Source organism: Adiantum capillus-veneris, chromosome 11 (genome assembly GCF_014529385.1).
Source record: "Adiantum capillus-veneris isolate H3 chromosome 11, ASM1452938v2, whole genome shotgun sequence".
NCBI lineage: Eukaryota > Viridiplantae > Streptophyta > Polypodiopsida > Polypodiales > Pteridaceae > Adiantum > Adiantum capillus-veneris.
The window spans coordinates 145769181-145784307 of record NC_140941.1 but is presented as its reverse complement, the minus strand read 5'-3'; the positions used below and the strand labels follow the sequence as shown (position 1 = coordinate 145784307).

Below are 15127 nucleotides of genomic sequence, written 5' to 3'. Positions count from 1 at the left end.
CTTGTGGAACCAAGGGATTCCCCAAAGGACGTCACACCCTTCTAAAGGCATGATGTAAAAGTCCTCGTGCCCTACATATCCCTAGCAATGCAACCAAAGTTTGCCTATGACAGGTGTAATGGCAACATCCCATTCAGGTGCCGCTAGAACTGCCTCAGCCAGTGGTCCCATTTCTTCAGGCGTAATTCCAAGGCGAGCCGCCAATTCAGTCGAAATGAAGTTGACCTTGGCACCTCCGTCGAAGAAGATAAGGGCTTCTTAATCTCATACTTTGCCCCACGCTCTACAGAGCTCCATACTTGCATCCATTTGCTCAAGGTTGGTCCCCACGAAATTTGCTACCAGTCTTGCTTTTGACTTTCCTTTCTTTGCTCGCTCCTCCACTGCTCTAGAACTCTCTGGCTTGTCCTCTGGCTGTTCTTTTGGTACCTTGTTAGAGCACCTAGCTAACACTTGCTCGTGTTGCCCACAACCGTAACATTTACCCTCCTTGAAGTATTCGGCTCGTTGCAAACTGTGACCAATCTATCTGTAGGATACGTAAGAGTGCCCCCATGCATTGCGCACCCTTGCTTTGCGTGTCCCATCAGTTGTTGCATGGACTCGGACTTCTGCAGCAGACAAAAATCCCGTATCTCTTTAGGTAGACCAGAACAAAATCGTTTTATCTGCTGCTTGAAAGTAATTTTCTTGAAAGAAAAGGCCGGTAAGAAAGTGTCCCAAAATCTTTGATAGTAAGCATCTTAAGTGTTCTCCTTGGTCATCCTCTGATGATTCTAAGCGCTAATCATATCACATTCGTATTCTTGAGTGAGCCATGAGGAAGTAAAGACTCCCTTGAATTGAAGCCACTTTGTTGGTGCCTCCCTCCATAGAAGCAGGGTAGACCACCAAGTCTGTGCGTTCCCCATGAGGTAAGAGGCCGTCCTCCGGACTTTGGAATGCTTTGAATAGCATCCTCTGGAGTACGCAATGTTAACTGTTGAATAAAAGCGAGGACCTTGTGGGTATCTTTAAAACCATAAAAAGTATCAAACTTTATTGCTTGCCCCCTCTCCTTAAAATCCTCAGGTTTCTTCTTCCTATCCTCGAGAAAATCATATTGGATGGCTCTGTAAAAGTGCTTCCTCTTTGTAAACACTGGCACATCAGAATTTGAAATGTCTAAGGAAGAAGAATCCTCGTTTGAACCGTCAAAATACTTCCGAGATCTTCTATGGGATCGAATCTCTTCGCGCCTCGACTGTGTCTCTGAATCTTTCTCCTCTTCTTGCTCTTCCTTCCCTCGTCACTGGACTCGGAGGTCGAAGAACTCTCAGAGCTGTCAGAAGAAGATGAGGACAAAGTGGAAACATCCTCGAATCTCACTCGTTTCTTTGCATTATTGGCAATTTCAAAAGTAGATCTCCGACCCAAGTAGCCTGGAAGTCTGCTGCTCATCTATGCTTTCCAGGCGACTTTTTGGTCTTCATGAATCTATTGGCTCGCCGTTCTACTACTTCCTTCAATTTCATCCTTTGAGTACACCTTCTAAGCGCGAGTCTTGGGTGTAGTCCGCTTCTTCAAGGCTGACTTCAGAGGTCATCTGATGGCGGAGCGCCATCTCGAATGCATCTTGTCAAGCATGTGCTTGGCCAAAAATTTTGAATTTTGAGGATCCTTGGAGTACTGAAGCATCTGTTGGGCACAAGCGTCAACCTGTTGTTGCCGCTGCACCTCCATCCTTTCATACTCAGTAGGTATAGATGGTTCGTACTATCCCGAATCTTCCAAAGATGGACGATGTCCGTTGGAATCTATATTATTCTCTCCCGAGCCAAAGTGGTCGGGTGCCAGAGTTTCCTCCTGCCGGGATTCGTCAATTGAATCCATGAGAAAAGGGATCGGATCCTTCGTAGAAGAAGAATCGATTAAGCTCTCTGATACCTTTGTAACAGACTTGCACACTCCAAGTCGAGAATCTAAAACAACACACGTGAGAAAACTAAAAGAAGTGAACAACTGAGAGAGAGACGACACGGCACGGCGTAGTTCCACGCCCAGAGATATTGGCCCCTAAGACTGGCGCCCCTTTTGGTATTTCTTTTTATTAATGCTTCACAAAGTACAATGTGCGAGGGTCCTCGTCTCAACAATGCTTCCCAGTAAATCTGCCTGAAACTGACGCCTTGGCACTTTCTTTATAGGTCCTAGGCCTTCCAAAAGCAGTATACATGAAAAGCTTCCAGTCTAAAAGCATCTAGCTCCCAAAAGCTAGCACTAGGGCTGCTACAAGTGCCACGTCAACAATGCAAATCGTGGACGTTTGTACGGTCTGCCACACTAGCAACGCAAATTGCGGGTTCCGTACAACTGTCACGTCATCAACCCTTCCACGCTTCATTAAGCCTTTTGTCCCCTAGGTCCCATTAGATAGGTGCCCATAAGTTGGTACAACTTATAAAAATTGGTGTCCTTTCATTTTTGGCCTCTTGGATTGGTTCTACAAGTTGATATAACTTCTTCTGCATCTTTCAGTAGGGCTCCGACCCTTCTTTGTCCAGATTCTGTCCTTTAGGTCATGCCATGTCATCACTTTTTGACACGTCACATGATGGGTGACGAGAGCATCGGAAAGGGAATATTCCATTGGTTTGACAAGAAATCCAAACTGGAAAAAGCAATACCGTCAAGACACAGGCACAAGAATAAAGATGGGTTCTAAGAATTTTTTCAAAAAAATGGAATATTTTGAAGTGTTTTCTGAGAAAAGCAGATGCTTTCTCGCAAGGAATTTGTGTCTACATTGCATCTGTGCTTGAAAATTGCATCCAAGGACGCCTGTGAAGTGTTGTGTAGCATTAGTTTTCAGCTCACTAAGTTTTATTAAGTTTTAAGGAAGGTTCGCCCATTTTTAAAAGATGACAGACCGTCCACTTAATAAGTGGGCAACCAATTATAAAATAAAGCAAGGCTTACTTTAGAAAAGAACCAAGCGCCAACTCAAGGCTGATTTGACGTGCTCTCTCTCTCTCTCTCTCTCTCTCTCTCTCTCTCTCTCTCTCTCTCTCTCTCTCTCTCTCTCTCTCTCTCTCTCTTCCCTCGGCAAATTCGCCGCCAACTCCCTCTCTCCTCTAGCGCTCCCACTACTCCTATTGTTGCGGGCTACCCACCGGCTATTCTTGCTGGCTCCGAAGAACTATAAAAACCAGCCAGCATCTTCTCTTTTGGCCCAGAAACTTCCAACATTAGCTATTGGAGACTCTACCATCGGGAATCTGCAAGTAATTGTGCGAAGCCAATGTACAAAGGTCGACAGGTACCGATTGTGAATACGCTCTACGAGTTGTTGTTTTGTGTTTGTGCTTTTGCAGGTACTCTGTCACGTCGGCCTACGCTCAAGGATTCCGGAAGCGGAATCACGAACAATCTGTGGAGCTTCACGCTCCAGGTACAGACAGAAACCGAATTGAAAGCTCATTTCAAAATTTCCCCCATGGAAAGGAATTGACCATCGAGTTTGAGATTTAGAACGGGGGGGGGCACACAAGCCCATCTTCTAGTCCCCAATACTCTGTTGCTGTTGAAAGTTTATTTATTTTCAACTTGTTGATTATTCGTGTGCGCTCCCGTTTGTGACAGTGGCATCAGAGCTCTGTCGCCTCTCCTTTTCTGCAAAGGAGGACAATTTCGGGAAGGAACCATGACGAGCCACGGAAAAACCGTTGAAGACGAACTTCAGCAAGTACTAGTTCATTCTCACACCGCCGGTTGTCCAAAAGGTTTTGGAACGAATCAAGAACCCGCAAGGAACAGATGTCGATGGGCGTCGAGAAAATTTTACCGTTGGTTCCAACCCACAAGAGGAATAAGTGGAAAGAGGTGCTGAAGCACACGAGGGATCTCCGGATCGGAACAAATGGCCTTCTAAGAGCCCGGGCTAGGAAAAAAGAATTCTCTCTGTTGAATGAAAGCAAGGATATTTCTATTTCTTCTCCATCATACTCTCCTGATTATACTACTACATCTACTTCTCTTACAGTATCTAAGACTTCTTCAAAGAAGCAAACACCTACTACTTCCCTACGTAATACTAAAGAGAAGCCCAAGCCGCAAGCGTCACCACAAGATGCGGGCTTTCAAATTCGGTGACAAGGAAGTTTCTTTTGCCAACAGGAACTTTATTGAAAAATCCGAGTTGCGTCACGTTGTGATGTATCTCAAGGACAGGACAAGCAACAGGTGGTTAGCCAAGATTTTGGAAGGTACACAAGCCAGAACATGGACTCAATTCAAATTTGAATTCTATGAACAATTTCTTTCGCCCAACTTTGAGAAGGATATTCGGAAGCATGGTACTGGCTCGCCCAGAAGGAACATGAAAAAGTCACAGCTTATGTTGACAAGTATTGGTTAGTTCTTCTGAAAGTTACGCATTTCATGAAGATTTCTGACGAGAAAAAGATGGAGAAATCTGAAGCAGGCCTTCAACCACAGCTTCGAAAGAGCATAAAGGTGTATCCCTATGATACCCTTCCGCGGATGGATCTACATTCCAGAGGTACCCCCAAACGCATGGAACACAGCACGTATCATACAAGGCAAAGATCGCTTTATGATGACCACGGCGACCAAGGTAAAAAGTGTCTCCCTAAGGACCCGGATCAGCCTAAGAAGCTAGAGGGTACCGGCAAACGGCTCAAGTATCTCACGCCAAACCAAGTACAAACCTTCAAAGAGCAAGGTAGGTGTTTCTACCATGGTGAGAAAGGACACATAAAAACCAAATAGCCTTGTTCAGCAGCAATGGCAGGAACAAGCATCTTCAAAGAAGGAACAATCGAAGAAGGAACCCACTCCACCGAGCTCAAATTCTATTTTTGATGTACAAGGAAATATGGAAACAGAAAAAGGGAAGCGTCAACTCCTAAAAGGCTGGGGATCTGTGAATAACGGTTAACCAATGGGTATTGATCATCTATGTTCATGAATCAAAGGACAACTTTATCTCATTGGATACTACAGAACGCTTGAGCCTCACACTAGCTAAGATTGGAACTCCGATCACTTCCGGATCGGCATTCGAGGGGTTGACCACCAGTGCAACTCCTGTGCAAGGACAGCTCAATCTTCAGATTGGCGAGTACAAGGACCGCAAATCATTTTTTATGGCACCCATCGAGGGATGTGATATCATCTTGGGTATGCCATGGCACTACCATATGCAACCGGTCCAAGATTATGTGGAAACAACCCTTGCTATTGAGCATGAGGGCAAGAACATTAAAAATTTTGCTAATGCAGGGGATTGGCTATTTCCTATTGTAACCCATATCTCCATTAAAAGGAAAATAAAGAAGTGCATTTCTATTTACTTGATTTTTGCACATGAAAAAAATAAATTAAAACGGGGGTTCGCTCTCTAGTTTGGAAATTAAACGTTTTCAATTTATCGAAAGGTGTAAGGATTCTTTCACGGACACTCTTCTCGATAGAAGATCATTGCATCGATCTCTTACCGAGTAGTTCACCTCCAAACCAGCCCCCTTACAAGATAACTCTTGCTTAGTAAGAGGAAATCTTAAAGCAAGCCAACGAGCTTCTGAAAAAAGGTCTAGTTCTACCAAGTACTTCGTCTTAATCCTCTCTAGTTTTACTTGTGCAAAAGAAAGATGGCAGGTCGCTATCCGATTCCTCGGATTGATGATATTCTTGATAAGTTAGAAGGTGCATGCATCTTTAGTCACATTGACTTAAAGAGCGGGTATTATTAGATACAAATTGCCCCTGAGGATGTCCATAAGACTGCCTTTCGCACTACATTTGGACTTTATGAATTTTTGGTAAAGCCTTTCGGCTTAACCAATGCTCTTGCCACATTCAATCGAATGATAAATCGAATTTTCAGCCCACACAGAGCTTTTACAGGAATGTTCTTTGATGACATACTCTTCTTTTCAAAGACAAGGAGGAACATCGGAAGCACTTGGACATAGTGTTCAAGAACTGCGAAAGCGTGAGTTGCATGTAAATGCAAAGAAAACTATATGCAAAGAAAACTATGTTCTTTCTCACGGAGATACACTATCTCGGCCATATAGTCTCTCACAATCAAGTGAGTATGGATCCCACCAAGATCGAGGTGGTACAAGACTGACAACTCCCACGACAGTACATGATGTATGTAGCTTTTTGGGATTGTGTTCATATTAACGGTCCAGGCTTTGCAAGTTTGCTCATGTAGCAGGACCACTTCATGACCTAACAAGGAAGAAGATTCCTTTTCGATGGGGATCAAGACAAGGAGCATTTGATAGGCTCAAGTATTTATTAAGCCATGGTCCTATTTTGATAGTGCAAGACTCAAGTGATTGCATCGGCGGAGTGCTTAACCAAGAAGCCCATGCAGTGGTTAATGAAAATAGACGGCTTAAGGATGCACAATTGCATGCCCCGATCTACAAGAAGAAACTTCTGGCTGTGATTCAGGCCTTGTTTACCTAGGAGCATTGTCTTCTAGGAGTGGATTTTGTGATAGAAAATGATCATCAGAGTTTGCGGTATTTTCTTACACAATAGAAACTATCTAAGAAGCGGATGAGATGGGCCAACTTTTTGTCCATGTTTCACTTCCTGATCCTTCATACGGCTTGGAGTAAGACCGTGGCTACGGACGCACTGTCTAGATGGCCTAGGGTGAATGCAATTACTTTAATATATCACCAAGAACTAGAACCACTTCTAGATTTGTATCCAAACGACCCAGACCTCTCCTCCATTTGGTGAAAGTTACAAAACGGAGAGGATTCCATTCGGGATGGTTTCCTCTACCACCACCAAGAAATTTGTGTGGCAGTGCCATTGAGGAAGAAAATCATGGATGAAGCACATGCTTCGCCTTATGCAGGTCATAGGGGTATTCTCCCTACGACCTTAGCATTGGAAAAATATTTCTTTTGGCCAAGACTTAAAGCAACTTAATGCAAACATCGATGAGTATGTCAGGGAATGTTTGGTTTACCAAAAAGACAAGTACGATTGGCATAAGATGCATGGGTTACTCCAACCTTTGCCTATGCCTGATCAACCCTGGGAGAGTATTACATGAATTTTATAATGGATCTCCCAAAGACTCATAATGGAAATGATGCGATCTATACTATTGTGGACAGATTAAGCAAGCAGGCATAGTCAAGAAAACGATAAGAGCGGATCATATGGCTAGGATTTTTCTAACGTGGATCTTTAAGCGCCATGGGATGCCCAATTCTATTGTGAGTGATCGAGATCCTCGATGACACACAATTTTTGGTGTGCCTAGTTCGATAACCTTGGCACGAAGTTGAATTTTCCTTCTACATACCATCCCCAAATGGATGGGTAGAGTGAGATCGCCAATTCCACAGTGTTGAACATGTTGAAATCCTATGTGTCGAACAGACAGTCTGACTAGGAGAAGTATTTGCCGCTTACAGGGAAGGCACCCTTTGAGATTCTTTATGGTAAGCCTTTGCTTCCACCGATCCTTTTAACTAAGGATAAGATATTTGCAACGGATGAGTTCGTATGGGATATGGACACTGCCTATAGGCAAGTAAAGAGAGCAATATTACGCTCTCAAGAAAAACACAAGAAAGCTGCGGACAAGCACAGAAGGAATTTGGACTTGTCGGTCAATAGGTCTTACTCAAGTTTGAGAAGGCAAGAGTAAAGAAACAAGCTACTCATAAGGGAAAAGTGGTAAAACTTTCCAATCGTTACTATGGGCCGTTTTAGATAATTGACCAAAATGGTACTTAAGAAGTCCGGTCACACTAGGAGCCTCGAGCTTATTTCATAGAATGACACCATTTTTTTGACCCAACCGATGGGACTTCCAAGAAGGCAGAGTTTCGAGTATCACTTTGTTTTCCTCCCTTACAACAAGAGAACCTCCTTGTATTGCCTCAAATGGGGGATTTAGTTGGCACCTTCAGGCTTCATTAAATCTCCGAGGACAACTACAACAGTTGCCACAAAAGCGCGAAGTATGCTGACGATTTGGTTCCTGATTCATGACCCCCACACCCTCCAAAACTCTTCTTCTTCTAAAGGTGGGCATTGCTTGGATCAGGCAAACAATTGAGTACTCAAGGTTACCCAACAAGTATTTTATTTGCCGTCAAATGAAGCAACCAGTGAAGAGTTGTCCTCATCAGAGACCCTGCCAAGCGTGCCATCCCCAAACTCAGACAATTAGCAACAAGGTAAGTAGCTGGAGGTCCATACTTCCGCTGACCCTCGTAGCCTACTGCTCAGGATGCCCAGGGTTGGTAGCACGTGTGTGATCAACAGGCTTGCAAAAGAGACCTCGCCCTCGACCTCGCGATGGGCCACCTGCTCAGCATTGAGTTTCTACAGGGAACCGTTTTTATCCCTTGGGTCATCAAGAGCAGCCTCGCGAGAAGGATACCTTCTAGCCTATAGGAACTCCCTTGACATCATTCCCGCCTCCACTCCCTTCACCTTCCTATGCATGTTGCCCCTATCCCCCCCAAACCCCACCTCCCACTCTTGCCTCTATTCTTTCCTTTCCTCCAGCCTCATATGTTCCCTCATCTTCTTCACCACCCTTATCATCTTCTGTTCTTCCATCACTGATTATAGAAGCATCTATTCTCGGGCGTCACTTCTCATGTGTGACAGACAGTTGATGGTGGATTTGGCATCAACTTGATGCCTGACTCCACTATGCTGACAATAGGTCTCCAGCCGACCCGACCTGCCCCATTCACAGTTACTTTGGCTGACCAGAGGACAGTGAACTCCCAGATACCAAATCACCATGCCCATGGAGCAAATCAACATATGTATATGCACCTGCATGGGTGATCAACCAGCTGTGCTTATATTGCAAACAGTTTCTATGAGCACTACAAGACAAAATTCTTGAAGACATGGACCTCTGTTGACATCAAGGTCATAAAAAACATAATTAATAGCAAATACCTTCAAAAGAGTCCCTCACAGCTTACAAAATTGACACTAAGCTACAACATCTTGTCGTACACCCCGAGCAATGCCTACGTCCCCTCTCTCAAATGGGCATATCTTTATTCAACAATGTCTAGACGCGTCATTAAAATTGTGATCTCTTTTGATTTAAAGCAACGCTATGTTCATGCTTATTGCTTATGCCTTGCATCTGAAATGGGTATATCTTTCTTCACTAAACGTGTAATTGTAATTTGCGAGCCCTTTTAATATGAAGCAATAGTATGTTCTAAATTTTGCTTCTCATAATTGAATACATTAGTCCTTTTTGTATTTAAAATGATTGCCTCTACTTAAGAGTGCACAGTTTGTACAGTTTATCATAGCAAATTCAAAAATGTTCTCTCAAGTACACCAAATAAAAAGATTGATTTGTATATTTTACATCCACAGCTACAAATAAACATAGCCACTCACAATGACACTAGTGAGTTCACTCCGTGCCGATTGTAAATGACGCCGAGAACACGCCACAACCTCCCTCCTTAGGACATCATCATGAATTTCGTTGCCCCAATCAATGTCTTGTGTGATGCCGCAAGCCTTCAAGATGCATGCATAGGTAAATGTATTTGGAGTAACCCCCTCACTTAGCATCCGTCGGAAACATTTCATTGTCTCCTCGCTCTACTCTGTGCCTCTGCAGGTACAAGACTTCACCTTTAGCTTGGATTTTGTTGTAGTTCGCCTTCCCTAGGTTGAGGGCGGCTTTCTCTTGCTCATAGGCAGACCATGGCTACGGCACACTAAAGCGCTACATGATTGGGGAGATGACGGGATGTGGATTCATACTTTTGGATCCCCAATGAAACCCATTCCCCTTGAAGGGGGATGGATCCAATGGTGCATCATAGTTCTTTGTCAATAGAGTCGAACCCTAAACTAGAACAACCTACTCCACATGACGAGCCAAAGCAAGACCTACTTGAGTGGTTGGAAGCTACCAAGTCTATGCTTTGTTATGTGGTATCTATTCAATCAGAAGTAAGCATCGAGGCCATAGAGGCGGATGGCTTGGTGAGACTATAAAGGAGCCCAACCCTTAACCTAACCTCCTTTGTGTCTGACTCTCCAACCAAGACAGCTCAACTTTGTGTCTGATGAACTGCCCTTCTCGACGAGTTTCCCCAAGGATGGCTACAAGAAGCATATGCCAATTTCAATATTGATCAAACACAAGCTCACGATGTCTCGATGCTCCAAGAAGAGGCGATATCTTCATCTCCAATGACAACCTCGCGAGTATCTATTCCTGACCCAGTAGAGGAAGTCAACCTGGGCAACCCTGACACCGTTCCTTTAGCCGCTTGGCTGTGGAATCAACTTGTGCTGCTCAACCAGGTAATTTCTTTTTATGCACTCTTACAAGGATGTTTTCACTTGGTCTTACCAAGATTTGGAAGGGATCCACCACAGCTAGGAGTCCAGTGTCCACACTATCCCTCTAGTCAATGGGGCTAAACCAGTCAGAGGTCGAGCTTACAAGCTCAATCCCAAGTATGCAGAACCTATCAAACTAGAGCAAGAAGCAGGTATCATCGTGCTTGTGGAGCACTATGAGTGGCTACCACCGAAGATCATAGCTCCAAAGAAGTAGTCCAATAAATTTTGTGTCTATGTCGACTACCATGCTCTGAACAAGGTGACAATCCATGATGGCTTTCCCACCCCTTTCACCGAAAGAGTCCTAGAACATGTGGCTTGGCATATACTCTACAGTTTCATGGATGCTTTCAATGGCTACAATCAGTTGGGCATCCATCCTGATGACCAGATCAAGACTGCTATTGTGACTCCTCGGAGCATATTCATTTACAAGAAAATAGCCTTTAACCTAATAAATGCCCCACCTTCATTCAATCATATGTTATCATCAACCCACTTCTTAAAGTCTATTCAGCTTTGAAATCTAACCCTCCATTCCTGCATTCGGCCCGCAACTTTAATCCCTTGATTACCATGGTATTTCTAAGTCAGGTAGATTCCATCAGCCCGCTATTCCCATCTTTTCCTACTTCACATTGTGCCTAAATCATTCTTTCTCTGTGCCCAAGTAATTTTTTCTCAATGAAGTATTCGGTAGCGCTCTTCCAATGTTTTCCGTGGCTCATTGTGTCGTGTGTTCAATCTGTTCTTCGCACCTCCTAAGTCTCTGCAATCCTCTGTTTTACGAGTTGGCACCTATTGTTAATATATTATCTGCAAATTCTGTAGATTTTATTGATCCTTTCTGTTGGTAAAATCTAGTAATTTTTGCCTGACTACCCACTAATTACTTCTCCTTTCTCGACCCTCTGCCATTTAATCACCGCCAAGACTTCCCCCTCTCTAATTCGTGCCTTCTCGCCCCCTCCCTCATCAGCCAACTCACCCTCCTTCACCGCCTCGACCCCTCACCCTCTCGCCCCTCGCCCGCCCTCTCGCCCTCCACCCACTCACCGTTCATCCTCCCCCACTCAATCCCTTGCCCTTTCACCCTCATTCTGCTCTCTCGCCATAAGACTCTCGCCCTTCCTTGTCTCCACTTGCTCTCGCTGTTCGCACAACTCACCTCTGCTCGTCAGCGCTCTCGTCCACCTCACCTTCGACCAAGCGTTTTAAAATTCCTACGTGGCTTTTTTTCTCAATTTGTAATTTGAAAACACAGCCAAGCCAGATTGTGGCGTGCCCACACAACTCGTCGACTACTGTCTCGCCATCAGCTGAGTCACAAACCAAATCACACATCTATCTTCTTCACAGTCACTCTTCAGTATGAGCCACAACACTTTCCCCGTCTGGCTCCCTCTTCTTCTCAGTATAAAGGCGCATCCCTGTATCCAGAATTCCGATCCTCAACCCCTTTCGATCACCTGTTCTCAGCCAATTTGCTTCAAGTTAATCACACTAATCAAGCATTACTACATTTCATGACTTCACAACACACACACACAAGTCACAGAAAGATCCCAAGGTTCGTCCCTGATCATTCAATGGCTTACCAATTAGATCACTTTGACAACATTAATGATACACACAAGGCATACTCCATTGGAAGGCTTCACAGCAACTTGGTTCGTACAGCAACCTGCTGCTCAAGTCAAAGCTTCCACGAGAGGCCACCACCAAAGCACCACTACAGGCACAAAGGCACATGCAAGCTTGTGCTTGTCCCTTCAATCACTCAGCGCTCTTGCTGTGACCACTCGGACACATCTAGCAACATGCATCCACAGACAGAGATAGAGGATCTTGCAGGGCAACAGAGCATCTTAAGGGCCCAGAATTCGATGCTGCAATTTTTGGGGGGTTTTGCATATGTACCTAGTTGCGATTGAAGCACTGGCAATTTGCAGTTTCTACATGAAGGGACTATGCAATTGTGAAATTTGCCACTGCAAGAATTTTGCCTGAGTGAATTTGTCATCTATGACAATTTTTGCAGTCAGTATTTAGCTATACCACCACTCTCCAGGACGGTGAGTGGTCTTGTGGCAGGCAACCTATAGCAGGGCTACAATGCAGTTGCATTGGACGGGCAATTACAGTTGGTCTTGGATTCACACTAAACGGACTCTTGCCTAGGCAGTGACACGTGGTGGCCATAAGGAGTCGTGGTCTAGTGGATACCGTGGCTAGTTCACTGCCACCAGAGTTCGGAGATAGGTGTAGCTGGACTGGCAGAGATATTTGTGTTAGCCGTTGGTTGCCCTTTATGGTTGTCTATATGCTTCCCATTATACTCGTGAGTCCTGAGCTTGGAGCCTAGTGTGCTACTAGCCAGAGTCCGTACTAGTTCATGAGTTAGTCGAGTTCCATTGTGTTTACTGTTGTATCATATGAGTTGGCCTCGCTTGTTCCCTATTGCTCCACTGTGCTCATTTCTATGTTTAAAGTGAGGTTTCTTGCACATTGCATTGAGGAGCACCCAAGGTAGAGAGCACGGCATACTTTTACTGCTAGAACGCCCAAAAGCCCAAACTGCATAAATATTGGAGGACTACAACACCAAAACCAGATACTCCTAACTCCATTGCAGATATGTATACATAATAAGCATATTTTGTCATCAGACATAGGTCTAAATTCCAAAATCACTCTTGAGCTGCACAATCTTTGCACAACCCCCTAGTTGAGCATTCATGCTCAGCACTACTTTTGTTTAGAAAACGAAAAGTTGGGTGATAGAGAAGATATGTACAGTAAATACAAGAGCTAAGGGAGTAAAAGAAAGCTCTTGATTGATCCCTGATATAGCAGTATATATACTCTTCCAAAGACCATACGGTCACAAACGGGAGTGCACAACAATATCAAATTTACTCTGATAAATAGACTTCATCACTTAATATTGAAGCCAATTGGGATATATATATATATATATATATATATATATATATATATATATATATAGAGAGAGAGAGAGAGAGAGAGAGAAATGAAATGAAATGTTATATTAACGTCTTCAAAAGGCCAAAGTGACCTATGAGACCAGAAAGTTACAATGTGGTGGATCTGATACGAAGTCAGAGTAACAAGATCACAAAATGACAAAATCGAATACTATGGAATCCTAAACTGCTAGGTGTGAACTAAGCAGCTAGCTGGGATAGCTACATCACAAGAGATCCAGCATCGGTGGCTCGTGGTGCATCGGTGGCTCGCGGATCTCATCAATCTCCTCCACGGTCAATAGTCTAACCGGGCGTCGTGCATGTCGGGCCAACATGATCCGAATCCTTCGATGCAGCCTCCGTCGATGCTGTGTAGTCCTCGGTAGTCATGGGCGTTTGGATCACCCCAGCTCGGTCGCTCGGTCGCTCAGTGTGCCTCTGGTGTGAGGCAACGAGCTCTGCTGTGGTAGTAGCTCCTCCTTGGCAGCTCTAAAGAAGTCTGTGATCTGTCTCTGAGACTGGCTAGCCTCTCCTCTCATCAAGCTCTCTCTGTGTCTGCGCAGCTCGAGCAAAAACAAACCCTGGCATCTCTGATCCTCGTACTGCATGACTCCGGAGAGTGGTCCAAATCCCTCTCTGAACAAGCAATGGAAGCGGCCTCGTATCTCGTAGTAGACAGGGCAGTGGCATGTGTAGTGCAACTCTGTCTCAGGCTCAATGTCACACAGGGGGCATGCCCTGGCCTCTGCTGGTACTCCGCTGTATCTCCCAGTCTCGATCCGCAGCAGGTGTGAAGATGTGTGTATCTGCCAATAGCACATCGTATCCCATGAGACAAGTGGGTGTCCATGTATCTGGGCCTCGTCACAAAACCGCCCTCCATAAGCTGGAGAAGATGCTCTCTGTAGAAAGCCATCTTCGTGTCCAACTCCTGTGATGGCTGTATCCATGTCCTCCTGGTGTCTAGTTGGGTCAGGTCCTAGCGGATGAGCCTGGTGATCACGGGCTGTGCAAGGGCCAGAGAGAGTGCATCCAATGAGTACTAGAAGGGAGGCAATCTATCTATGTTGAACCCATGTGCCTGAAACAATGATGTCATCTCCCCATACCAGCATGTTGCATCTCCCTGCATAACTAACTGTCGAGAGGACTAGGCGTGCATATCTGTCTCTGGGAAGTTCCCACATGCGGTGTATGAAGGAGACAGATCTGGTGAGCGCCTCAACCACTAGTGGGGGGCAGCTAGCTCTGCTCGGACAATAGCAAGTGTACTGAAGCCTTAGCTCTAATGAGCCGCGAGATCATAGAGACCAGAGGCTTCTCCATGTCCCCCCATCCATCAGTGCGGCCTGTCCTCCCGCGAGAGAGAGAGAGAGAGAGAGAGAGAGAGAGAGAGAGAGAGAGAGAGAGAGAGAGAAGACGACACAGTATTTGGGATCTGAAGATGGGCTGGTCCCCCGTCAAAAAGAGTATCTTTATTATTGGGGAGAATTCATCATACAAGCACATGAACCGAACGTATTCCCACATTGACTTGATGGAACTCGGAAGGCTTTGCTTCCTGAACTTGGGGTAAAACCCTAATCTCAGGAACCTCTGTTGCAAACTCGGAATCCTCCAGAACCAAGGCTCTCATCTCTCAAACTCATTACCCAATCTCAGGGCATGGCATTCCTATAACTTTATTCAGACTCTATACCCGGAGTCCTCTCAGCAGAATCCTTAGCATCTACCCTTCTATC

The 15127-nt window shown here is 44.9% G+C and overlaps 1 protein-coding gene across 1 annotated transcript in view; it reads right to left on the bottom strand.

Moving 5' to 3' along the window:
- LOC147448169 (c-Myc-binding protein) overlaps positions 1–15127 on the bottom strand; it is a 91023-nt gene that overhangs the window by 7185 nt on the left and 68711 nt on the right. The gene's annotated exons all lie outside the window — the stretch shown is intronic.